A 24880-nucleotide genomic window follows, 5' to 3' on the forward strand; every position below is an offset into this window, starting at 1 on the left:
GTTTGTAAGTTAATTGGCTTGGTGTAAATGTAAATTGTCCCTAGTGTGTGTAGGGTACTGTTAACGTGCGGCGGTCACTGATCAGCGCGGACTCGGTGGGCCGAAGGGTTTGTTTCCGCACTGTATCTCTAAACTAAACTAAACTAAACACAATTGTGATATTAACAAATACTAGGGATTATTTCAGAAACTAGAATATTAAATCATTAAAAACAGAGAGGTTTGTTTGTGTGATGGTCTGGGTTATGTCCACATTCTAAGTAATTTCTTGCGATCTTGGATGAAGCTCTTCCCAAATCAGGCTGTGCTGGAATCCGAGAATATGCTTTCTACACCACATCTGGAGAAGTTGGTGAGAGTTTTTGGTGACGTACTGAACTTCCTATGTCGTCTAAGGAAGTAGAGGCATTGATGTGCTTTCTTGGCCATAGCTACAATGTGGTTGGTCCAGGGCAAATAGCTGGTGACATATTTATTCCATGGGAACGTAAAGCTTTCAACCATCTCTGCTTGAACGCCATCAATATATACTGCTGTGTGTGTACTGAACGATTCACTTCCTGAAGTCAATTACAATCTTCTTTGTCTTGCTGACATTGAAGGGGAGATTGTTTTATTGGCACCAAGTTACAAGCTTCTCAATCTCCTTTCTCAATTATACTACTGAATTAAATGTTTGTCTCCAATGAGAACAAAGAATTAATCTTGCAATGGCAGGAATCAAACGTTAAACTGAGAACTGCTCTGGACCTAATTTGCATCTGAGATTTCTGAGAATTCGAAGAAAGCTGTAAAGGGGCAGTGAATACATTGTACTGATCTTCCAAACGTGGCTAGATTCTGGGTCAGGCTTAGTTAGCAAGAGGTGAGCAATTGGTAACATTGCTATGATTTGTGATCTGCTTTGTCATCTGTCTCTCCAACTAAAACTGCCTCGTAATATCTCAATATATGTCAAAGCCTGAAGTTACAGGAACATTTGTCAGGTAGAGTTCAGACCAGCAACTGTGCAGCGAAATAGAAAGAAGATTGAAATCGAGGTGGGCTTGAGGAAAGTCACAGTTTTAAGGTGCAGGAAAATGTGATTATTAGCAAAAGGACTGTAGCGTAGCAAGGGAAGAGAGTACATCAATGGGACAGTGAATAAAGGAGATGTTAATGGCCAAGGTAGACAAAATTGCTGGTGAAACTCAGCGGGTGCTGCAGCATCTATGGAGCGAAGGAAATAGGCAACGTTTCGGGCCGAAACCCTTTTTCAGACTAATTTGGCTTCCTTTGATTTTCCAGCATCTGCAGTTCCTTCTTGAACATGTAAATGGCCAAACAAGGGATTAGTGGAGAACCTCTTCAAAGTAGACATACCTTGAGAAGATTTTGCAGTGTCATAGTCATTGAGTGATACAGTTTGGAAACAGGCCCTTCGGCCCAATTTGCTCACACTGGCCAACATGTCCCAGCTACACTAGTTCACCTGCTAGCATTTACTCCATATTGCTCCAGACCACTATCCATGTAGTGGAGCTTTAAAATGTAGAAACAAGGAAAAGCAGATGCCGTTAGAGGAGATCTTCTTCAATGTAGGCATAGCTTGAGGAGATTATTCAGTGGAGCAGTAAAGAGGAGGAGAGTCTCTTCAAAGAGAATGTCTTTGTGTCTTTAGATGTAAATGGGAATAGGGAGTTCATTATCTACATCTGCCAAATTGAGGTTTGCCCTGGTAGCCGGCTGGCAGATTCTCAAAGTGATGAATGGTCTTCTCTGCACTAATCTATTTGTGGTTCTGTGTGTGATTCAAGTGGGGAGGATGTGAAGTTATTGGATTCTATAGTCTGCAGATGATGAAATCTTAAGGAAAAAGCATTCTGCTGGAGGTGTTTCTGGTATTACTCTGCCCCACTGTCCTTTTTCATCTACCCCCCACTGTCTTTCTTTCGACTTTTTCATCTACCCACCTGTTTTCCTCACCACCTACCCAGCAGACGCTTTTTCTTTCGACTCCTCTGCACCCCCCATCTAACCCAGTTCTATTCCTCCTCCCACCGTAGTTTTAGTTTAGTTTAGTTTAGTTTAGATTTACAGCACGGAAACACCTGAGTCTCCTCACCACCTACCCATCCCGACTCTGGGCTCCCAGGTTTACTTCCCACCCCCAGTCATAGTCAATTCTAGTCAAACCATTTGGACCCCTTGGTTCATATATTTCACTCACCTATTTACTTTTCGTAGTTTAGTCTCTCCAGCACTCTTTAGTTCAAGACCCCGGCTTTACAGCACGGAAACCACGCCCTCGCACACCCTTGACTGAGTCTGTCTGCACTCGCATGTTAACAGTTGCAGCCTAGTCACACAAGGGGCGCCAACTCTTTACATTTATACCAAGCTTCTTCAATTAACCTCATTGCAGCCCCAAACAACTGTGCAGGTCGGGTCTCTTTGAGAGTGTGGGAGGAAACTGAAGATCTCGGAGAAAACCCACGCGGTCACGGGGAGAACGTACAAACTCAGTACAGACAGCACCCGTAGTCGGGATTGAACTCGGGTCTCAGGTGTTGCAAGTGCTTCTTCTTCTTGCGTTTGAGGCAGCAGCAGTCTGCAGCAGGGTGATTCGACATCCGTAGGTGTCTGCCCTAAAAAGGGCGCATACCCCGGTTGGCGCCAAGCTGCGGAGCTGCTGATGTCTCTGTTTGTTGTTGTTCGCTTGACTGAGGTCAGTTGACAGGGCTCACCACGGGGAGGTCAACAACATGAGCCCCTGTTGCAAGTACTGTAAGGCAGCAACTCTACTGCTGCATCACCGTGCTGCCTCTGCTCTTCTTAACAGTTTCTCCTATTTGCACTTCTCACCTCCTGTGTTGGTACTATCACCACCTTTCTTTCTCCCACCTGATGCAACTGCTAATCAAGCCCTCCTCACTGCTTCCATCTATCGCTTGGCAGCTCTTGCCTCACTCCATCTCCTCCCCTCTTTCTACCAGCTCTCTCTCTCTCCTTTACTCCATCAGTCTGAAGAAGGACCCGACCTGAAACATCGTCTATTTAGGAAGGAACTGCAGATGCTATTTTAAACCGAAGATAGACACAAAAAGCTGGAGTAATTCAACGGATCAGACAGCATCTCTGGAGAAATGGAATAGGTGAGGTTTCGGGTCGAGACCTTTCTTCAGGAGATGTCTTTTCTCCTTTTCTCCAAAGACGCTCTCTGACCCGCTGCGTTACGCCAGCATTTTGTGTCTTTCATCTGAAACATCGTCTGTCCATTTCCAATCACAGTTTCAGATAGCCCTTGCTTTCTCTCTCCATCCCCTCCCCTTCCCAGTTCTCCCACCAGTCCTACTGTCTCCACCTACATTCTATCCTTGTCCTGCCTCCTCCCCCGACATCAGTCTTAAGAAAGGGTCTCGACCCGAAACGTCACCCATTCCTCTCTCCAGAGATGCTGCCTCACCCGCTGAGTTACCGCAGCGTTTTGTGTCTACCTTCTATTCACAGTTGTTGGCTGGCCTACTGAGTTCCTGCAGGATTTATGTAAATGGTGGTCAGTGGCATGGGTCATGCTGTAGGGTCTGCTTCTGTGGTGTACATGTATCTCTATGTCTTTATGGTTCCACTACTGCTCTGCATTGCTTGGTGACAAATGGACAGTGCAGGATGTTTTATTAGATCTATACACACAGTGTTTACTGTCGATGTGAGAGGTCAAAATAATTAATGGATTTGATCCCTGCTAAGTGTCTGCCTAAACACTAACAATTACAACATTAACATAGAGAAGAATAATCACAAACATTTGATCATCTCTTAATGTTTGCACAGCAATGAAGACTGATGTTTAAAAGGTGATTTGTTCTTGCAATGGCGAGTTTAATGAGGTCTGGTAACATTCATGAAAAAGATCTGATTTTTTGTGGTGAGATAAAATAGGCAAACTTTCTTTTCCAGGCAAACTTGTTCCTCAAAACTCAATATAGTATAGCACAGGAACAATGACATGTTTGACTTACAAAGTCCGCACTGCCTGATGTGATCTGCATTTCTCCATTTCCTAAAAGCCTCTTAAGTGCCGCTATCTTAACTGCTTCTGCATAGTTTTCCAGGTATCCACCACTCTGTGTAAAAAACTAGCCCTGTACTTTAAACTTTCTCCCTTTAATGTTAAAGCTATGCATTCTGGTCTCTGGCATTTACACCCTGGGGAAATGCTTCTGATTTTCTTCCCTGTCTACTGCACCTCTCATTATTTTATATACTTCCATCAGGTCTCCCCTCAATCTCTGATGTTCCAGAGGAAATAATCCAAGCCCTCCTTTAGCTAATATAGAATAGAATAGAATAGAATAGTTTCTTTATTGTCATTGTAACATGAACCATGTACAACGAAATTTAAAAATGTCAGCCAGTCAGTGCACCATTCAAATATTTCTAAAAGCTAACGATACATACAAGATAAAATATTAAAAAAAGATAAACAATTAAATAAATATCACGAAAATAGCACGCATAAACACCCAACCCTCCATCCTTCTGTCGATTTCACAGTGTACCACATTCCCTTGTTCTTGCGGTGTCCTCTAGTCTAGGAAGCCCTCTGGTAAGCCTCCTCTGTATCCTCTCAAATGCCTCCTTTGATTAACCAGTCATGGATGGATTCAGAAATGCAGCGAGTGCAAAGAGGCTCAATGGAAAATGGACACAACATGCTGCAATAACTCAGCGGGACTGGCAGCATCTCTGGATGCTGAAGTCATAGAGTCATAGTGTGATACAGAGTGGAAACGGGCCCTTCGACCCAACTTGCCCACACCGGCCAACAATGTCCCAGCTACATTAGTTCCACTTGCCTGAACTTGGTCCATATTCCTCAAACATGTCCTATCCATCAGATTCCTATGAAATATTTTCCTCTTCACCTTGAACCTATGTCCTCTGGTCCTCGATTACTCTACTCTGGGCAAAGGACCTGATCTATTCCTCTCGTTAATTTGTATACCACTATAGGATCCCCCCTCATTCCCCTGCACTCCATGGAATAGAGACCCAGCCTACTCAACCTCTCCCTATAGCTCACACCCTCTTGTACGGGCAACATCCTCGTAAATCTTTTCTGAACCGTTTGAAGCTTGACAATATCTTTCCTATAACATGGTGCCCAGAGAGTCTGCAGTCTGAAGAAGGGTCTCGACCCAAAAAGTCACCCATTCCTTCTATCCCGAGATGCTGACTGTCCCACTGAGTTACTCCAGCATTTTTTTGTCTATCTTTGATTTAAATCAGCACCTACACATTTCTATCACAAACATTGGATTACAGCATTATGTGTCTATCTTCAGGTCAATAGTTAGTTCAGTTCGGCAAAGTCTTTATTCTTTATTAAAAGTCCTGAAAATCTTCAGTACCAAAAAGGTTCCTTAATTGAATGTTGTGGATGGCGGAATTGGGAAGGATTTGTGCATCTGTTTTGCAGGAGGTCCTACAGATGCAATGTTGACAGCATTGTAAGAGGATATTGGGCGATGGGTTATAAATAGGGTTAAACACACAATCATGTGGTTGAGAGGAGCTAATGGACACATTCAGGCCAGCCTCAAAGAAAGGATGTGATTTAATGGCCAAACAGGGTCCCATGGCATCAGCATTAAGGAGTGAGATTGGTTGCGGAAAACCCAGCAGTTGACAGATCCCTCCACCATCCTAATACTCCGACCAGTTTGCCTGTCCCCTTGGTTAACCCTTTGTATGCTTCGTTGTCACCTTGCATTTTACATTTTCCTTCAGCTGTGTCCCCTTTGATGTCTAGTTTTCACACCTCACCCTTCTTTATCTTTGTGTGTCCCTCTGCCCTAACTCTCTGAAGAAGGACCTCAACTCAAAATGTCACCCATTCCTTCTCGCCATAGATGCTGCCTGTCCCGCTGAGTTACTCCAGCATTTTATGTCTATCTTCTATGTAAACCAGCACCTGCAATTCCTTCCGACCGGTTGAAACTTTTGCATTGGTCCAAGTAAGGTTAGTCCCCTTGCCCAACTTAGATAAAGTCAAAGACTTTACTAGAATGTTGCCTGGGTTTCAGCAACTAAGTTACAGAGAAAGGTTAAACAAATTAGATCTTTAAACTTTGGAGCGCAGGCGGTTAAGGGAGGACTTGATAGAGGTCTTTAAAATGATCAGAGGGATAGACAGAGTTGACATGGATAAACTTTTTCCATTGAGAGTAGGGAAGATTCAAACAAGGGGACAATTTGGGAATTAAGGGACAGAAGTTTAGGGGGAACATGAGGGGGAACTTCTTTACTCAGAGAGTGGTAGCGGTGTGGAATGAGCTTCCAGTTAAAAGTAAATTGGAGAGGTATATGGACGGGAAAGGTATGGAGGATTATTGTCTGAGTGCAGGTAGATGGGACTAGGGGGAGAATAAGTGTTCGGCATGGACTTGAAGGGCCGAGATGGCCTGTTTCCGTGCTGTAATTGTTATATGGTTATAAAGCTTGTGTGAGTCCCGACATCGCCATGTGTACAAGTTTCAGGTTGTATTTCTGCAAACTGTACCCAAAATTATTGCACAACGCAAAATAATGTCACAGGAATAAATTTGCATGAATGAATGCATGTGAAAGGGCCCTATCTTCATAGCAGTGTGAAAGTAAAGGGCTCTCACAGTGTCTACGTGAGATCCAGGGGTACTCCTCAAATGCATCACTCACATTTACACTTCACTAAACATAGAAACATAGAAACATAGAAACATAGAAAATAGGTGCAGGAGTAGGCCATTCAGCCCTTCGAGCCTGCACCGCCATTCGATATGATCATGGCTGATCATCCAACTCAGTATCCCATCACTGCCTTCTCTCCATACCCCCATCCCTTTAGCCACAAGGGCCACATCTAACTCCCTCTTAAATATAGCCAATTAACTGGCCTCAACTCCCTTCTGTGGCAGAGAATTCCACAGATTCACCACTCTCTGTGTAAAAAATGATTTTCTCATCTCGGTCCTAAAAGACTTCCCTCTTATCCTTAAACTGTGACCCCCTAGTTCTGGACTTCCCCAACATCGGGAATAATCTTCATGCATCTAGCCTGTCCAACCCCTTAAGAATTTTGTAAGTTTCTATAAGGTATGTCCTCAATCTTCTAAATTCTAGCGAGTACAAGCCGAGTCTATCCAGTCTTTCTTCATATGAAAGTCCTGCCATCCCAGGAGTCTGGTGAACCTTCTCTGTACTCCCTCTATGGCAAATGTATAGGCAAATAGATGAGATGGAAATTATTCCTGAAATTAATATCTAAAAACAATTGCATTTCTTCCCACTGATGATCTATAGGAATGCAGTATATGAGGTGCTGTCCTGTACTCAACAATATCATTTCTGTTCGACTGTTTATTTATTGTTCTACTTTGTACCACCTTGGCAAGCCTTGGATGGAAACTTGCTGCAGTGAACCTGTGTTTGCTCCAAGCTCATCTTCTCTCACCTCATCCATCCACCCAATGAGCAGAGCCTTCAATTCCTTTCTCCATATTCACTTTTAATCCTTCCACTGAAACACATCGACGACATTCCCCGTAACTACTCTGATGATATCCGCATCCCCTGGGGAAATTACTGGATTTATTGGCCAACTTCCTGAGGCAGAACGCGTGGCTCATTAGCTGACAGTAAAGATCGGTCGAGACAGTAGCTTGGCTCCTGCGGTTTGCTCCCGTGCACGGCAGTAAGGATTGTGTAGGAAGGAACTGCAGATGCAGGTTTCAAAGGTTCAAAGGTTATTTATTGGTCACATACACCATAGGTGTAGTGAAATGCTTCTTGCCAAAAAAAAAATACCGACATAACAATAATAAAGAGATTTAAACATAAAAAACTTCCCCCCACAATGGTTCCCATTATGAGGGAAGGCACAATATCCAGTCCCCATCCCCATGTCCACCCATAGTCGGGCCTATTGAGGCCTCCGCAGTTGCCTTTACGGAGGCCCGATGTTCCAGGCCGTTCTCGCCGGGTGATGGTGCTCCGGCGTTGGGAGAATCCTCTCAGCGGCATGGGACACCTGGAACGGCCGCCTCCTTACTGGAGACCGCGGCTTCCGAAGCCAACAAGGCCGCGCTGGATGGAGCTCCACCACTGGCGATCTCGGCGAGAGATCCCAGGCTCCCCATGTAAAGTTCAGCGCCGCCGCCCGCGGCTGGCCGCTCCACAGACCCGCAGCTCCGCGATGTTTCATCGGCGGTCTTCAGCTCACCGGAGCTCCAGCGCGGCGACCCGGGCAAGGCATCGCCCGCTCCGCGATAGCGCTCCAGCGCTGTGCCGCAGCCGAAGCCGAGGTTCTGGGCGGTCCCCTCAGGAAACGCTGCTCGAGGCCCGCTGGTAGGCCGCGAGGACGGGTCGAAAGTGCAGCCCGGAGAAAAGCTGCCTCTCCGACCAGGTAGGGACCCTGAAAAAATGTTTCCCCCTCCCTACCCCACCATCCCCCCCACCCCCCACATAAAAAAGACTAGAACTCCAAAAACAAAACATTAAAACTCACTGGTTTACACCAAAGACAGACACGAAATGCTGGAGTAAGTCAGCGGGACAAGCAGTATCTCTGGACGGACGGAATGGGTGACGTTTCGGGTCAAGGAAGTCACGAATAAGCTGGAGATGAGGTACGGGATCACCAGCACCAAGCTCAGGTTGAGAACACAATGTTAGTCTGAGGGGCCTGATACAAATACAGCAGCCCCAGTCGGGCAGGAGATTGCTTTCTTTTCTTTCCTTCACTTCATCTGAATTCATTTCTGATGCAGCCTGAAGTCTGAAGAAGGGTCTCGACCCGAAATGTCACCCATTCCTTTTCTCCAGACATGCCCTCTGACCCGTTGAGTTACTCCAGCTTTTTGTGTCTATCTTCGGTTTAAACCAGCATCTGCAGTTCCTTCCTACACTATTCATTTCTTAATTCATTTCTGGCATTTGAAGGTTTAGTTTAGTTTAGTTTAGAGATTCAGCGCGGAAACAGGCCCTTTGGCACACCGTGTTCGTGCCGACCAGCGATCCCCACACATTAACACTATTCGACACACAATGGGGATAATTTACAATCTTTACCAAAGCCAATCGATTTACAAACCTGTACGTCTTTGGAGTGTGGGAGGAAACCGGAGATCCCGGAGAAAACGCATGCAGGTCACGTGGAGAATGTACAAACTCCGTACAGATAAGCACCCTTAGTCAGGATTGAATGCGGGTCTCTGGCGCTGTAAGGCAGCAACTCTACTGCTGCACCCCAAGTGTAATAAAACAAATTGTGTGCTTTATTATCTTTATATTTTTTCTATCATTAATTAAATCTCATGACCTGTTTTAACATGACTCTGATCATCAGAGTTGTTTACAAACAATTTGGAACTCTTTGTCAGCCGTGGCCAGGATTGACCACCCCCTGTTGAACGGTCGTACTTGGTTAGATGGTCGCAGTAGCAAGGCTCCATGTTCAATTGGACTAATGAGATTGCAAAACCTCGCTTATCTCAGCCACTACAATAGTACAGCCAGTGAATGCAAAGAGCAATCTGAATCCCCATGATCATGGCATCTGGCTTTGGACATCCTGCAGTTACAAGCAACTTTGCTGCATCTAAAAATCAAATTCTTTCTGACTTTAATGATTTTTGACCAGTTATCTTTTCCTGTCTTATTCTTGCTTCCTGAAATCTGCAACCGCTAAGCTAAGTTTTTTATTATCCTTCAATAAATCTGAAATTACATTAAATAGTCACAGCATGGAAACAGGTCCTTCAGCTCAACTTGCCAATGCTGATCTTGATGCTCCATCTATACTAGTTCCAGCTGTCGTGTTTGGCCCATAACCCTCTAAACATTTCCCTATCCATGTATTTGTCCAAATGTATTTTAATGTTGTTAAAATAACTGTCAACTACATCCTCTAGCAGCTCATTCCATATACCCACCTTTTGTGTAAAAATGTCACCTTGGGTTCCTTTTACATCTTTCCCCTCTCACCTTAAACCTTTGCCGTCTGGTTCTTGAATCTCCTACTCTGGATAAAATATACTGTGCATTTACCCTGTCTATTACGCTCATGGTCTTATACACCTCTATATGATCACCCCACACCCTCCTGTGCTCCAAGGAATAAATTGCTAGCCTGCCCAACCTCCTCCTATAGCTCAGGCCCTCATGTTCTGGCAACATCCTTGTAAATCTTCTCTGCACTCTTTCCAGGTTAACAATATCTGTCCTTTAGCAGGGGGATAAAAACTAAACACAATACTCCAAATATGTCCTCGAAATGTCTTGCACAACTGTAACATAACACCTCAACATCTATATTTAATATTGTTTAAGAAGGACCCTCAGTCTGAAGAAGGGTTTCGGCCCGAAACGTTGCCTATTTCCTTCGCTCCATAGATGCTGCTGCACCCGCTGAGTTTCTCCAGCTTTTTTGTGTACCATCTATATTTAATACCCTGACTGGTGCTGTAAGCCATCTTGACCACCCTATCTACCTGTGATTCCATTTTCATGCAACTACAGTTTGTACCTGCACTCCTAGATCCCTCTGCTCTACAACACTCCCCATAGCCTTGCAATTCATTGGTTTGATTTTCTAAAACCTCTTACTTACCTGCATTAAGCACTGTTAGCCATTCCTCATGCCACTTGCCCAACTGATCAAGATCCTGCTGTAATTTTTGATAGCCGTCTTCACTATCCACAATACCATCCACTTTAGTGTCACCTGCAAACTTGCTAATCAAGTCTTGTACATTCTCATCTCCTTGTTGAAGGTGTCATAGACATAGACATGGAAATATAGAAAATAGGTGCAGGAGAAGGCCATTTGGCCCTTCGAGCTTGCACCGCCATTCAATATGTTCATGGCTGATCATCCAACTCAGTATCCCGTACCTGCCTTCTCTCCATACCCCCTGATCCTTTAGCCACAAGGGCCACATCTAACTCCCTCTTAAATATAGCCAATGAACTGGCCTCAACTACCTTCTGTGGTAGAGAATTCCACAGTTTCATCATCTGTTGAAACAGCGAGAAGTGACTTGTGTTCATATTAAGCCCCGCATGTTTCTGTTATTCGGTTTATTGCTTGCCTCAATGAACTTCCCCTTGTGTACATCAACGTTTTTATTATTGTAAGTGACCTCACAAGCAAATATATCATTATTCAGAGCTGCGGGGCTTCCCTCCCCAGTAACCAAGGAACAGCACCACCACCACCATCTCATCGGCTCTGACCTCCCTTCCATCGAGGGGATCTATCGCAGTCGCTGCCTCAAAAAGGCTGGCAGCATCATCAAGGACCTACACCATCCTGGCCACACACTCATCTCCCCGCTACCTTCAGGTAGAAGGTACAGGAGCCTGCAGACTGCAACATCCAAGTTCAGGAATAGCTACTTCCCCACAGCCATCAGGCTATTAAACTTGGCTCGGACAAAACTCTGAACATTAATAGCCCATTATCTGTTATTTGCACTTGATCAGTTTATTTATTCATGTGTGTATTTACGTATATAAAGGTATATGGACACACTGATCTGTTATGTAGTAAATGCCTACTATGTTCTATTGTGCTGAAGCAAAGCAAGAATTTCATTGTCCTATCAGGGACACATGACAATAAACTCTCTTGACTTGACTCTTGACTTGTCAAGGGTGATTCTTCAGTAAATGCCGACATTGCAATCCGATGCCCTTGTCATATAAATGGTAAAATACCTTTTACTCATAAATAAAAGCATTTTTGCACAATTAATCATATCTAGATCCTTTCCCAAGATGGGCAATCAGACCAAAACTAACATGATTCATCTTGTAATAGTCCATGTGAAGACTTGTTCTGAATCCTTGAAGCACACAATACGTTGGATTGCCTTTGTAGAGTTTGCTTAATTTCAGATCAGGGATTTAATCGGGATCTCCACTTTCCCCGAGGTCACTTCAGACTCTTCACACTGCCACTTTTGTACAATGTTTTATTTGTTGTTATAAATATACGTACTGTAAAGTTACAAAGGCTGGTCAAATTCCATACGGTTTCGGGCGAATGCTGAAACAAGGAACTGCAGATGCAGTTTAGTTTAGTATAGTATAGTATAGTATAGTATAGTATAGTATAGTATAGTATAGTATAGTATAGTATAGTATAGTATATCTTTATTGTCATTTTCCTGAGCACTCACATACCCAGAGGAAACAAAAAAACGTTGCTCAACCAGTGTCCATTCAGTGTGCAGTAAAAAATAAATAGAAATAAAAATACATATATCATGAACAAATTAAACACTCTACTCTCTACTAAACATCAACAGGCGTTCCGATCGGCAGCGGCACGACAGTGGCTCTGCTGCAGTGTGTCCAGGTTGGTGGTTGGTGCGCGATACTTTGGCAGGGGGCAAAGTCCGTTTATCAGTCTTATAGCCTGCGGGAAGAAGCTGAGGAGCATCCTGCTGGTTTTGCAGCTAATGCTCCTGTACCTCTTCCCAGATGGCAGGATGGAGAATATGTGATGCGATGGGTGGTAAGGGTCTTTGATGATGGAGATGGCTCTGCTGATACATCTCTTCCTGTATATGTCCAGCAGGAAAGGGAGTGGAGCACCAATAATCCTGCTGGCGGTCTTCACAATCCTGTCTAGTTGGTGCCGTTCGTACGCCTTGCAGCTCCCGAACCAGGAAGTGATGTCGTAGGTTAATGTGCTCTCGATTGTCCCCCGTAGGTTAATGTGCTCTCGATTGTCCCCCTATAAAACAGTTCGTAGGTGTGTAGTGGGGAGACCTGCTTTACGTAGTCTTCGGAGAGGGTGTAGTCGCTGCTGGGCTCTCTTGACCAGTGCTGTGGTGTTGGCCGTGGACGTCAGTTACTGTTTACAAAAAAAAAGTTCCAAAGTGCTGGAGTAAATTAGCGGGTCAAAGCAGCACCTTTGGAGCGAACCAAGGAGTTGCGGAAGGAGTGGTCTCTCCAGAAGGCGGGAAGTGGTGGGGATGGAAAGATGTGATTGTGGTGGGATCACGTTGATGCAACAGAAATGTCGAAGGATGATGTGTTGGATGTGGAGTTTTAGTTTTTTAGGTTAGAGATACAGTGCGGAAACGGGCCCTTCGGCCCACTGAGTTCGCACTGACCAGCGATCCCCTGCACACTAACACTATCCTACACACACTAGAGACAATTTACATTTATATTTATGGCCATTTCACCAACAAACCTGTACATCTTTGGAATGTGGGAGGAAACTGAAGATCTCGGAAAAAACCCATGTGGTCACGGGGAGAACGAACAGACTCCGTACAGACAGCACGCGTAGTCAGGATCGAACCCGTGTTCTCTGGCGCTGCAAGGCAGCAACTCTTCCGCTGCGCCACCGTGCTGCCCAGGTTGCTGGGCTAAAGATGAGGACGAGGGGACTCTATCCTTGTTCTATCTGGGGGGGATGAGGAGCAAGAGCAGAACTACAGGACACAGGCCACAGAGGAGATGCAGCTGAGGGATCCTTCTATGACAGTAAGCAGGACATCACGTTTACTAAGGAGAGAGGATGGCTCGGATGAAGGCTGTGAAGTTCGTCAATGGATTTTTAAGGCACAGATTCTTGAATAGTATGGGTGTCGCGGTTATGGGGAGAAGGCAGGAGAATGGGGGTTAAGAGTGAAAGATAGATCAGCCACGATTGAATGGTGGAGTAGACTTGATGGGCCGAATGGCCTAGTTCTGTTCCTATCACATGAACTTATGAACTTATGAGCATAGGATAGCGTCTTTGCAAGAGGTAAGGTACGAGGAAGTATAATCCAGATAACTGGGAGAGTTGGTAGGTTTGTAATAGACATAATTTGATCGTCTGTCCCCTGTGATGGAGACAGAGAGACCAAAAATGGGGAGAGAGGTGTCAGAGATAGTCCATGTGAATTTGATGGCAGGGTGGCGACGATAATGAAATCAACGAGTTCTGCACGGGTGCAGGAGGCAGCCTCGATGTAGTCATCAATGTAGCAGAGAAAGAGTTGGGGGGTGACAACTGACAAAGTGACCGGCATGGTTGGGCCCATGGCTGAACATTTAACGTAAAGAAAGTGAGAGGAGACGAAAGAGAAGGGTGACCCAGTGGCGCAGCAGCAGAGTTGCCGCCTCACAGTGCTGTCCCTTTACAGCCAGAGACCCGGATTTGATTCTGACCACAGGTGCGGTCCGTACGAAGTTTGTACATTCTCCCTGTGGCCACGTGGGTTTTCTCCGGGTGGTCCTGGGAATTCCCACAATCCAAAGACATGTTGGTTTGTTGGCTAATTGGGTTCTATAAATTGTCACTGGTGTGTGGGATAGAACTAGAGTGTGGGTCGGCATGGACTCAGTGGGCCGAAGGGCCTGTATCTCTAAACTAAAGTTCCCATCCCCACCCCTTTCCACCTTCCACAGTGACCCCATGACTCATTGGTTCACTCTTCCCTTTCTGTCCTGATGCACGATCCCTCCTCTCCATCCAGTAACCGCAGCAGTCCTTCCTTGTGAGACAGGGGTTCACGTACACCTTCTCTAACCTTAACTTAGCATCCAGTTTCACTGATGTGGCCTCCTGTACGAGACCAAGTGCAGACATGTGGCCATTACACCAAGCACTTGCACTTAGTCCGCCAAGACTTACTCAATCTCCCAGTTGCCAACAATTTTAACTGCTCTTCATGTTCCCACGCTGAACTTACTGCTCTGGGCCTCCTCCGTTGCCAGAATAAGGCCACAAGTAAATACGAGGAACAGCGCCTCATATTCCGCTTGGGTAGCTGACAATCCAATGGTATGAACATTGAATTCACCAATTTTTGGAGACTCTTCTTCCCCCATTCCCCCTCTCTCCTCTATGTCCCACCTGGACTCACATCTATTTCTTCACTTCCCATCCCCCTTCCACCTACATTCCTTCCTCTAGCTTCATAATTCACAACTCTTCAATCCTTTTGTCTCACCACCTTCTGAATTTTCACCTCTGGCCTTTGTCCATCCATCTGCCTACCAGAACCCCATTTCAGCTGTAACTGCCTATTACTTGCTAGGCATTATTCTGCCCCTCCACTCTTCCAGCTTTCTTTCCCCCTCCTCATCCCTCAATTATTTTGAAGACGCGTCCTGATCCGAAACATCACCTATCCATGTTCCCCAGAGATGCTGCCTGACCCGCTGAGTTACTCCATCTTTTTGTGTCTTCCTCTCAGAAATGTCGCCTGGCTGGCTGAGTTACTCCAGTGCTTTGTGTCGTTTTTATCCAAGTCGATGCCTCATTGAAGCTGGTCTACAGAAGTAGATTGAGTCTGGCAGAGCTGTACCATTTCAACAATAGCAGGGATGATTGGATTTTATGATGTGACAGAATCAATGATCTAGTGTTTATATAAATCCATTTTATTTAACATGAGTAAACATCGAAGCTCTACTTCTGAACCATAACCTCACAGCCCAATGACTCAACTCACAAGAAGCTGAGGGAGACAAATAGGCTTCTCTATGATTAATGTGTGCCCGTTATTTGAAACAATCGCGTCCAAAATAAACTTTCAACCTGGTTTCCACAGGATTGGTCTCGATTTACTCAAAATAACCAAACAATCATTAGTTTCATTGAACATGTTTGTAAAATGTAGATTGTGATCTATTTGTAGTTAAATTCTGGCCCTGGCAAACACGCTCCTCAAAGCCGTCTTACTTATGGCCCTGTCCCACTGTACGAGTTCACCCAAGAACTGTCCCGAATTAAAAAAAATAAATCAAACTCATGGTAAGCACGTAGAATGTACGTAGCGGGTACATCGGAGCTCGGGGACGTCTCTTAGCGGCTCGTAACGCTAACGGTGGGTAGTTGGGAAATGCGGTAAGCTCGCGACGACTCGTGAAGATTTTTCAACATGGTGGAAAAATGTCCACGGGAGCCCCGAGTACCTACGAGCAGCATTACCGTAAATCACTGAGTTCGAATCAGGGGAAACTCGGGAGAACTCTGGAATGAACTCGTACAGTGGGACAGGCTCATTACTTACTTACTTTTCATTACAGACTCAAGGCCCAGATAAAAGACAAGACATAGAATAAATTACATACAAAAGCACGATACATGGTTTAAGATCAATAATAAAACCAATCAGTGTCCTACAACGAGACAAAGATACCAATGTCTCCACAGCTGGGATTGTTAGCGTGTGGTGCTAAACCTTATGTTTGATAAGTCCAAGATTATTTCATTTTCAGAGTCAAAATTTATATATAAGATTTCTTAAGACAGTTTGTAAAGTATTGACTCCTGCAGCCACAAACATTTAATTTGTACCACACCATGTAGGTCCCTGTGGTTGCTCGTATTTCCAATGCCTCTTTCTCTTTACCTTTCATTTTATTTCTCCCAGTTTTGTCCTGCTCTGCGTTTATTTCTCCTCTCGTCCCCTGCGAGATAAAACTGCCCCATGTAGGAAGGAACTGCTGACGCTAGTTTACACCGATGATGGACACAAAATGCTGGAGTAACTCAGCGGGACAGACAGCATCTCTGGAGAGAAGGGATGGGTAACGGTTCGAGTCGAGACCCTTCTTCAGACTTGATTCCCTGTCTGATGATGACAGGCAAAAATGAAAGAATATTGCTGCAAGTCAAACAGAGCCAGATCTTTTGTTATTTTGTCCCAACAGTGTTCTGTGTCAGCCATGCATTGATGATCCTGACAGAGTTGATATTGTGAAGGATAGGGGGAGAAAGTTCAGCGAGAGTCTTTTAGCAAGGGAGTTGGAGAGAGGGGCATGGGGAGAGAGAGAGAGAGACTTTCATTTCAGATCTACTTTGCAATAATTGTCCTTGTCCACTGCAATAGATGGCAACATTCAGCGTGTGCGCTTGTCGGTAAACTAAAAAGCCTCCCTTTGGGAGCCGTGCTGCCGTTTCGATGGAGAATTTACTTTCATTGTTCTTTATTCAATCACCGATTTTTTTTTTTGTGCTGAGAACATGAACTCCGACAGCAATATAATCCCGGAGCATACACCATTCTTTGAGACACTGCCTGGGGTCACTGTACTCATGTACATTATCAGTTCACTAATTAACTGCAAGAAGCTGTAAACAATAGGCTTTCCCAGAGGGCCTCGTCAACAGGCAGATGTTGAAAGTGAATCATTTCATCTCCTCACAGTCAACTCCACCTCCACCTCGAAGGTAGACACAAAATGCTGGAGTAACTCGGCGGGAGAGAAGGAATGGGTGACTCTTTCGGGATGAGACCCTCCTTCAGCCAGGGCCGGCCTTAGGAGGTGCGGGGCACAATTGGGAAAATTTGTTCGTAGAAATATAAAGAAATAATTATAAATGAGTCACGTGTCGTGAGTAACATGACAATTCGGGGGAAAGTTCCTTTCACAGCGTGTGGGGAGTCTAGCCAGGGATAAAGTTGCAGGAGTGTTGAGAAGGAGGGGGTCGGGTTGATGCCAGTAACACTCCGGGCGCGGAGCCGCCGCATTGTGGCCGGGGTGGGCAGCAGCTCGTGTGGCTACGAGCGGCCTCCATCACCAGAGAGCGGAACCGACTGCCATCTCAGCGCCTTCTGCCGGCCTGCTCACCTCTGGCAGTGCTCTCCGTTTGAACAGTGAGGGGACCAGCTCAAGAGCAAATATCATAGAGCGGAGTGGGTCAGAGTGTGATGGATAACATCACAGCGGGTGGTGGAGCTTACTCCTGTGTCAGCGCGAACAAGGGATCAATTGAGGTTACTCGCCCTGACATATGGAGTAAGCTCCACCGCCCACTGTGATGTTATCCATCACCCGCTGACCCGCTCTTGAGCTGGATGATCCCCGGCCGACCCTCTCCATCTCAACCCTCCTGCCCTCCCCGCAACTTTACCCCTGGCCAGACTACCCACACACTGTGAAAGGAACTCCCCCCCCCCCCCCCCCCCCCCCCCCCCAGCAGCGCTTGTCCTTTTACAACCGCTTCCCATCAGCTGCTAGCAATGAGGGGTAGACTTGGCTATACCTTGGTACAGCAACATCGTTCTTGATGTTTCTTTGCTAACAACCTAACCTTCGGCCTCCAATATGCAGGTACATTTTCTAGCAATGTTACAACATTTTGAGATTTTAAAAATCAAGTCTGCAATTTATCCCATCAGATAAAGCATAAAAAGAAATTTAATTTGACACCTAATTCACTTTCATATCACATACATTCAATGTGATCATGCCTGATCATCCCCAATCAGTACCCCGCTCCTGCCTTCTCCCCATATCCCCTGACTCCGCTATTTTTAAGAGCCCTATCTAGCTCTCTCTTGAAAGCTTCCAGAGAACCGGCCTCCACCACCCTCTGAGGCAGAGCATTCCACAGACTCACTACTCTCTGAGAAAAAGTGTTTCCTCGTCTCCGTTCTAAATGGCTTACTCCTTATTCTTAAACTGTGGCCCCTGGTTCTGGACTCACCCAACATCGGGAACATGTTTCCTGCCTCTAGCGTGACCAAGCCCTTAACAATCTTATATGTTACAATGAGATCGCCTCTCATCGTTCTAAACTCCAGAGTGTACAAGCCCAGCTGCTCCATTCTCTCAGCATATGACAGTCCTGCCATCCCGGAATTAACCTTGTAAACCTACGCTGCACTCCCTCAATAGCAAGAATGTCCTTCCTCAAATTGGGGGACCAAAACTGCACACAATACTCCAGGTGCGGTCTCACTAGAACTCTGTACAACTGCAGAAGGACCTCTTTGCTCCTATATTCGATTCCTCTTGTTATAAAGGCCAACATGCCATTTCTTAGCGCTAACAGCAGGTACTTGGGAAACGTGGTAACTTGTGAAGATTTTTCAACATGTTGAAAAATGTCCACATGTAAAATATACTCAGGATGTAAAAATTTGATACTTTTTAAACATGTCATACCGTAGTAGCTCGTGAGTTTGCCGTAGTAGGACCTGGTGTCCTATATCACTATTGTATGTTCATGATGGAAATAAGAATACTCTGTATATTCATTACCTTTGAACTGTAGTTTTATGAAATCCTCCCATCATTTCTGAGTTCCATTTCACAATATCCATCAGACATACAAAATGTTGCAAGGTAATATCTTGCCCAAACTCCGTTATATCTTTCTATCTCAATAAATATCACAAAATATGCTATTGTTTCAGCCACATCATGACAAAATATAGAATGTAGGTTATTTGTTATCAGTCACCCCCATCCCAGCAACAACATAACTTAAAGAAGAACATTTGTTTTACTAATTTACGAGCATGTACCATACAGAGTCTGTTGATCCGTATCCAACAAACTATTGTGATGAAGAGTTTAAGAGGGAACTGCAGATGCTGGAGAATCGAAGGTTACACAGAAAAGCTGGAGAAACTCAGTGGGTGCAGCAGCATCTATGGAGCGAAGGAAATAGGCAACGTTTCGGGTTCCAGGTGCGACAGAGGTTTACCTGCATCTCTTCCAACCTCATCTATTGCGTCCGCTGCTCTAGATGTCAGCAGATCTATATCGGTGAGACCAAGCGGAGGTTGGGCGATCGTTTCGCCGAACACCTCCGCTCGGTCCGCAATAACCAAGCTGACCTCCCGGTGGCTCAGCACTTCAACTCCCCCTCCCACTCCGCCTCCGACCTCTCTGTCCTGGGTCTCCTCCATGGCCACAGCGAGCAGCACCGGAAATTGGAGGAACAGCACCTCATATTCCGTTTGGGGAGTCTGCACCCCCGGGGGCATGAACATCGACTTCTCCCAATTTTGTTAGTCCTTGCTGTCTCCTCCCCTTCCTCAGCCCCCCTGCTGTCTCCTCCCATCCCCCAGCCTTCTGGCTCCTCCTCCTTTTCCCTTTCTTGTCCCCACCCACCCCCACCCCTGATCAGTCTGAAGAAGGGTTTCGGCCCGAAACGTCGCCTATTTCCTTCGCTCCATAGATGCTGCTGCACCCGCTGAGTTTCTCCAGCTTTTTTGTGTAACAAACTATTGTGATCATTGCATAAAAGGTATTATTGTCTAAGAAATTTGGTGTGGAATGATAATCCATCTCAGTACTCATTTAGACAAGTCCCACACTATAGATACTTCTCCTCCACCCACAATCCCCCTCGCCCGATCTTCATTTGACCGATCTTTTACTCAGCTGCTGTAATGTTTCCTTCCTATCAAAATATCTGTGTAACATCTCTGTCCCTATCTTCCAATTCCCACTTTGAAATAAAATACAACTTACGACTTAAACATTTCGCAGCAGGATCGCTATATAAATGCAAATATATGGTATTTTATCCTAGCATCTCCCCCCCCCCCCCCACTCCTCTACCCCCAGCCATGTTTATATCTAGTTCACTCCACGAGTGCGTGAGTGTAGAGCCCAGCAGTGCTTCTCATTCTGACTCTGCTCCGTGAGCTGCTCCTATTGACAATAATCGTGTCCAACTCTTAACTGAAAACGTGTGATTTGCATCTGAAAATCCCCCCTCTGTCTCTCCACAGCCCCCACACACACACACACAGACAGAGACACAGAATCACAGACACACACACGCAGATAGAGGGACACACACACAGCCACAGAGGGACACACACACAGCCACAGAGACATACACGCGCACACAGACATACACAGACACAGAGTCACAGACACACACATACATACAGACAGACACACACACGCACAGACAGACAGAGTTAAATCCCACCCGTACCCCGGCCCAGACATTAACTCCGACACCAATGTTAACACAGACTCAAACCTCCAACCTGGTCTGCTGTTGTACCGGCACCGAACGAGTTAACACAACCCCCAGATCTGTTTATCCACAGATTGTCTCCCTCCAGTGATTATCCAGCCAGTTGCCTTTTGTTCTACTTCAGGTCTTTTAACTCTATCCCCCCTCCCCCCCCCCCCCCCCCCCCCCCAAATTTCCCCTCTCCACTTCCCCCCCCCCCCCCCCCCCACCCCCCCCCCCCCCCCCCCCCCCAAGAGGGCACGTCACCGATTTCATACAAATCTGACACTTTCTCGCCCCCCCCCCCTCGCACACACTGCCCGCCCCGCCCGTTCCCGGCGTTTATGTTGAATACACACGGCTGAGTTTTCTGTGGTTTTGGGGCTTGCTGCCCTGTGGACTCCCATCCCCCCCCCCGTCTCGGCCGCTCCTGCGGCAGCGAGTGACACAATTTAACGCATTTACTGAGGAATGGGTATGGATATGCATTGATGACCCATTGTTGTTAACTAATGGCTGGTAACTGCTACAGTAGCAGTTAACACATCGTTTATTATTCACAGCGGTTGTTATCCATGTTCGGTTTGTAAAAAATCCGTTTGGCAAATATTTTTGTTGTAATCTTTATTTAACAAAGCGAATTTGTATTTCCATATGAAAAACGGGAAATTAACGCGGGGCCCCACACGGGAGTGGGGCCCAATTTGGAAAAATCGGTCCAATCGGCCTAGGACTGGCCCTGCCTTCAGCTGTCTTCGGTGTAAACCAGTATCTGCAGTTCCGACCTACACATTCCACATCGCTAAGTTGGTAGAATCTGCAGCTGTCCTCATGAGCCAGCCACTGATCCATGGAGCTGTCTATCAGTCTAAATTACCAAGAGCACTGTGTATTTGCCCGTAGACTTGTGGGATCAACTCCTTTGAAATTAAGAAGGTGTTTTGAAATGTCCTGTTTCACAGTTCGAAGGTTAAATTGCAGAGAAAGGTTACAGAGAAGATTGACGAAGATGGTGCAGAAGACCTTCCACTACCTGCAACCTCCGGCAACCACCTGCAACCTCCGGCAACCTCCGGCAACCACCTTCAACTAGCATCGCAACCGGCTTCTACTAAAAAAACACCGATTTTTAAAACGGCAACCTATTTTTAGTCGCGGCCGGTTTTTAATTTTTTGAATTAATCGCCGGAACATAGAAGAAGCGGAAACCACTTTCGACCATTAGGGAGACTGACAAAAACCTCCGGGATCCGCACGGAAACCTTGAGTGGGGCGCAAAGTCTCCAGAGGTTTCCGTTCAGGATTCCTAAATGAGACCAGGGCATAATGGCTCACCGGTTGTTGGTAGCTTGACGTAGCTTGACGTCGACTAGATGGAAGGTTGTCGTAGCTTGTCCTAGACATTTTCATAGGGAGAGTCCAGTTGCCACTTTTTCGGCGACCTGCGATGACTGTGACACTCGCCAGCATTTGCCGAAAAAATCGTCGATGTAGAACACTCTTGAAATAAATCCTAGCATTGCATTTGCCTTCCTTACTACTGATTTGACTTGCAAGTAACTTTTTTTTGGGAATCCTGCAACAACACTCCCAAGTCCTTTTGCACATCCAATTTCTAGATTCTCTCTCCATTTAGAAAATGCCTTTATTCCTACCATAAAATGCAAGACTCCACACTTTGCTACACTCTATTCCATCTGCCATTTCTCTGCCCACTCTCCTAACCTGTCCAAGTCCTTCTGCAGAGTCCCTGCTTCCTCTACATTATCTGCTCCTCCACCTATTTTTGTGTCATCTGCAAATGTGGCCAAAAAGCCTTCAATCCCCTCGTCCAAATCATTAATACACAATGTGAAGAGCAGCGGCTCCAGCACCGACCCCTGTGGAACTCCGCTAGTCACTGGCAGCCATCCAGAAAAAGTCCCCTTTGTTGTCACTCTGTGCCTTCTGACATCAAGACAACCTGCTCTCCATGCTAGTATCTGCCCTTTGATACCATAGGCTCTCATCCTCCCTAGCAGCCTCATATGTGACACTTTATCAAAACCTTTCTGAAAATCTAGGTAACAACATCCACTGGCTCTCCTTTGTCTGTCCTGCTATTTACTTCTTCAAAGGATTCCAGCAGATTTGTCAGGCAAGATCTCCCATTCGCAAAACCATGCTGACTTTGGCCTATTTAACATGAACTCCTAAGTACTCTGTAACCTCATCCTTTATAAAGGACTCTAAAATCTTATCAACCACTGAAGTCAGACTAACCAGCCTCTACTTCCCACTATTCTTCCTTGTTCCCTTTTTGTGTCACGGGGTAATATTGGCAGTTTTCCAGTCGCCTTGAACCACTCCTGACTCTAGTGATTCTTGAAATATCACTATTAATGTCTCCACGGTCTCTACAGTCACCTCTTTCAGAATATAGATCATGACAGCAAGGGGAAAAAAAGTAAATTGGCGACCGAAGTCTATTAATAAATATTAGTTGAGAAGAATTCTCCTTGAGAATTTTGGACAACGAAAATCACACACCAAGAACACAGATCAGAATATCGAGCTAACCTATTGAAATGGGTATTGGAAAATAGTGTAGGCAGGAGTGCCTACCTGGCCAATCCTCCCATCCCTAGGATGAGTGGAGGTTTCAGCTTCAGTTTAGTTTATTGTCACATGTACCGAGGTACAGCGTAAAGCTTTTGTTGCGTGCTGTCCATTCAGCGGAAAGACAATACATGATTACAATCGAGCCACTAACAGTGTATATATATATATATGATAAGGGAATAACGTTTAGTGCAAGGTAAATCCAGCAAAGCCCGATCAAGTATAGTCCGAGGGTCACCAAGGAGGTAAATAGTATTTCAGCACAGCTCTCTGGTTGTGGTAGCTTGATTCAGTTAACCATATAACCATATAACAATTACAGCACGGAAACAGGCCATCTCGGCCCTACAAGTCCGTGCCGAACAACTTTTTTTCCCTTAGTCCCACCTGCCTGCACTCATACCATAACCCTCCATTCCCTTCTCATTCATATGCCTATCCAATTTATTTTTAAATGATACCAATGAACCTGCCTCCACCACGTCCACTGGAAGCTCATTCCACACCGCTACCACTCTCTGAGTAAAGAAGTTCCCCTCATATTACCCCTAAACTTCTGTCCCTTAATTCTGAAGTCATGTCCTCTTGTTTGAACCTTCCCTATTCTCAAAGGGAAAAGCTTGTCCACATCAACTCTGTCTATCCCTCTCATCATTTTAAAGACCTCTATCAAGTCCCCCTTTAACCTTCTGCGCTCCAGAGAATAAAGATCTAACTTATTCAACCTTTCTCTGTAACTTAGTTGTTGAAACCCAGGCAACATTCTAGTAAATCTCCTCTGTACTCTCTCTATTTTGTTGACATCCTTCCTATACTTGGGCCTGAGTTGCCTGATAACAGCTGAGAAGAAACTGGAGGTAGACAAAATAATGTGGAGAACCTCAGCGGGTGAGGCAGCATCTAGGGAGAGAAGGAATAGGCAACGTTTCGGGTTGAGACCCTTCTTCAGACTCAGCATCAATGGAGAGAAGGAATTGGTGACGTTTTGGGTCGAGGCCCTTCTTCAGGTGTGTCTCTGGAGGTGTGCGTTTTCACACTTTTGTATCTTTTGCGTGATGGGAGAGGGGAGGAGAGGGGGTGGCCAGGTTGCGACTTGTCCTTGATTATGTTGCTGACCTTGGCAAGGCAGTGTAAGGTCTTCCATGGTTGATGTCATCAGGAAACTTAGTTCAATCACCAAGTCTTGGTTCAGTCTTTCTCAAGAAAAACTCAATTAAATTGTCGCCTTGATTTACATGGCAATCATTACTTCTTCACAATGCCCCATGGCCAATTAGTTAGATTTGTGCTGTAAACTATTGATATGAAAACAAATATTCCACGCACTGCCCCATAAGAAAGGCATAAATGCCAGATCAATCCCTGTTGTGCTAATGACAGATGGTTAAATAGTAACTTGTATGGCAGAACTCTTTATTTCTTTCAAATGGGATATTTTACATCTAAACAGGTATCTTGATTTAGCATCTCATTAGCTCCTGACAGCACATTCACTCAGTTCTGCAATGACATGTCTGCCAAGATTATGTGCTT

The 24880-nt window shown here is 45.5% G+C and overlaps 1 protein-coding gene across 1 annotated transcript in view; it reads left to right on the forward strand.

Moving 5' to 3' along the window:
- LOC129707178 (cadherin-22-like) overlaps window positions 1–24880 on the forward strand; it is a gene marked incomplete at its 5' end in the record, with an annotated part of 810235 nt that overhangs the window by 339575 nt on the left and 445780 nt on the right. The gene's annotated exons all lie outside the window — the stretch shown is intronic.

The sequence above is a fragment of the Leucoraja erinacea genome, chromosome 21 (genome assembly GCF_028641065.1).
Source record: "Leucoraja erinacea ecotype New England chromosome 21, Leri_hhj_1, whole genome shotgun sequence".
In the NCBI taxonomy this organism is placed as follows: domain Eukaryota; kingdom Metazoa; phylum Chordata; class Chondrichthyes; order Rajiformes; family Rajidae; genus Leucoraja; species Leucoraja erinaceus.